Genomic DNA, 3,113 nt, shown 5'->3' on the forward strand with positions numbered 1-3,113 from the left:
GGCTGGGTCAAATGGTATTTCTGGTTCTAGATCCTTAAGAAATCACCACACTATCTTCCACAATGGTTGAACTAATTTACACTCACACCAACAGTGTAAAAGCGTTCCTATTTCTCTCCAGATCCTCTCAGCATCTATTGTTTCCTGACTTTTTAATGATCACCATTCTAACAGTTATGAGATGGTATCTTATTGTGGTTTTGATTTGCATTTCTCTAATGACCAGTGATGATGAGCTTTTTTTCATATGTTTGTTGGCCACATAAATGTCTTCTTTTGAGAACTGTCTGTGCATATCCTTCGCCCACTTTCTGATGGGGTTGTTTGTTTTTTTCTTGTAAATTTGATTAAGTTTCTTGTAGATTCTGGATATTAGACCTTTGTCAGATGGATAGATTGCAAATATTTTCTCCCATTCTACAATGTAGGTTGCCTGTTCATTCTGACGATAGTTTCTTTTGCTATGCAGAAGCTCTTTAGTTTAATCAGATCCCATTTGTCAATTTTGGCTTTTGTTGCAATTGTTTTTGGGGTTTTAGTCATGAAATCTTTGCCCATGCCTATGTCCTGAATGGTACTGCCTAGGTTTTCTTCTAGACTTTTTATGGTTTTAGGTTTTATGTTTAAGTCTAATCCATCTTGAGTTAATTTTTGTATAAGCTGTAAGGAAGGGGTCTAGTTTCAGTTTTCTGCATATGGCTAGACAGTTTTCCCATCACCATTTATTAAATAGGGAATCCTTTTCCCATTACTTGTTTTTGTCAGGTTTGTTGAAGATCAGATGGTTGTAGATGTGTAGTGTTATTTCTGAGGCCTCTGTTCTGTTCCATTGGTCTATATATCTGCTTTGGTACCAGTACCATGCTGTTTTGGTTACTGTAGTCTCGTAGTATAATTTGAAGTCAAGTAGCAGCTGTGTAATTTTAAGCAAGTCATTTAATCTGCCTTTACCACTCACAATAAAATAATGTCTGTGTGTTAGTCCACTTGCATTGCTATAAAGAAATACCAGAGACTGGGTAATTTATTTTTTTATTTTTTATCCAAAATGTGTTTATTGAGGCCAGGCACAGTGGCTCACGCCTATAACCTCAGCACTTTGGGACGCTGAGGTGAGCAGATCACCTGAGGTCAGGAGTTCAAGACCAGCCTGGCCAACATGATGAAACTCCAAAATTAGCCAGGCATAGTGGCGCATGCCTGTAATCCCAGATACTCAGGAGGTTGAGGCAGGAGAATTGCTTGAACCCAGTAGGCAAAGGTTGCAGTGAGCCAAGCTCACGCCACTGCACTCCAGCATGGGCGACAAGAATGAAACTCAGTCTCAAAAAAAAAAAAAAAAAAAAAGTGTTTATTGAGATAATTTCCCACTCATCTTGATTCAGAGTGCTTTTAGTGCTGCTTCCTCCTGAAGGAACATCCTTGTGTAAGCCTTGCTTTTCTTCCTGTAGGCTGGCAGAGGACAGTGGAGCAGCCAACACACAACATTTCTGTTAGTGCATGGCTAAGGACTGTGGTGATTTTATAGCATCCTGGGCATTTACACCCATGAAGTAGGAATTGGGGCTCTGCACCAGGCGCTGCTTCTTGTGTTTCCTCTTCTCCTTTTCTGGAGAGGGATGAAGGAGATCTTTTGTGAGAGAGACGTTCTTGTGGGTAGGTTGTCACTGCTGGAAAGAGACTGGGTAATTTATAAAGAAAAGAGGTGGCCGGCTGCAGTGGCTCATGGCTGTAATCCCAGCACTTTGGGAGGCCAAGGTGGGCGGATCACCTGAGGTCAGGAGTTCAAGACCAGCCTGGCCAACATGGTGAAACCCTGTCTCTACTACAAATACAAAAATTAGCTGGGCGTGATGGCAGGCACCTGTAATCCCAGCTACTCGGAAGGCTGAGGCCAGTGAATCACTTGAACTCGGGAGGTGGAGGTTGCAGTGAGCCGAGATTGCACCATTGCACTCCAGCCTGGGCAACAAGAGTGAAACTCCGTCTCAAAATAAAAGAAAAAAGAAAAAAAGAGAGAGGAAAAAAAAGAGGTTTAACTGGCTCACCATTCTGCAGGCTGTACAGGAAACATGGCACCATCATCTGCTTGGCTTCTGGTGAGACCTTAGGGAGATTTTACTCATAGCAGAGGGCAAAGCAGGAGCAGACATGTCACGTTGTGAGAGCGAGTGGCAGAGGTAGAGGAGGTGCCACACTTTTTAAAACAACTAGAGCTCATGACAGCTCTGAGAGCGATAACTCACTCTTCACTGTGAGGACAGCACTAACCCATTCATGAGGAATCTGCCCCCATGACCCAAACACCTACCACAAGCCCACCTCCAACAGTGGGATCACATTTCAACATGAGATTTGGAAGAGACAAAACATTCAAACCTTATCAGTCTGTAAAAATGTTTGGAAGAATAAAGTGCTACTAGCAGTTGAGTCATTCAATATTTAAGGGCAAGCTGCTTCCATGGGCTTGGTCTTAGGAGGGAATTAAAGAATAACTAAGGTGAAACCAACTCAATAGTCCCATAGACAGTTCTGGTCTTAAGCTTGAAACTTACATTTGTATTATCTGAGTTCCTTCCTCAGGAAAGGATCCTCAAAAGCCTTCAAAAAGCCTGAAGAAAAAGAACTGAAAAGAACTGAAACTCACCAGGTCGTTGCATCCAGACAATGAAGACACCAGGCCCTTCATTCATCATGATTGCTTCCTTATCCCTCCGGAGTTGAGTTCCTGTTTTTCCATGCATAGTTACATTTCTTCCCTGCTAGATCAACCCCTAATTTTAGTCAGTCAGGAGATGAATTTGAGACTAGCTCCCATGTCTTTAGCTGAAGCACCCAATTAAAGCCTTCTTCCTCGGCAGTACTCATTGTCTCAGTGATTGGCTTTCTGTGCTGTGAGGAGCAGGACTTAGATTGAATACCTGGTATTTTGGTAACAAAGGCATGGTCTATGCCAGAAGCATCTGTGGGTTTTCCATGACTAGCTTCTATTAAGAGCACACATGCAGCTTTTCATTTATAACTTACCCTTCTTCAGCCCGGTGCAGTGGCTCATGCCTGTAATCCCAGCACTTTGGGAGGTCAAGGTGGGCGCATCACAAGGTCAGGAGATT

General features: G+C 42.8%; 1 pseudogene; it reads right to left on the reverse strand.

Moving 5' to 3' along the window:
* Positions 1–1,392: 1,392 nt before the first annotated feature.
* Positions 1,393–2,744, reverse strand: LOC126956168 (40S ribosomal protein S27-like; annotated as a pseudogene).
* Positions 2,745–3,113: the final 369 nt, after the last annotated feature.

The sequence above is a fragment of the Macaca thibetana genome, chromosome 6 (genome assembly GCF_024542745.1).
Source record: "Macaca thibetana thibetana isolate TM-01 chromosome 6, ASM2454274v1, whole genome shotgun sequence".
In the NCBI taxonomy this organism is placed as follows: Eukaryota; Metazoa; Chordata; class Mammalia; order Primates; family Cercopithecidae; genus Macaca; species Macaca thibetana.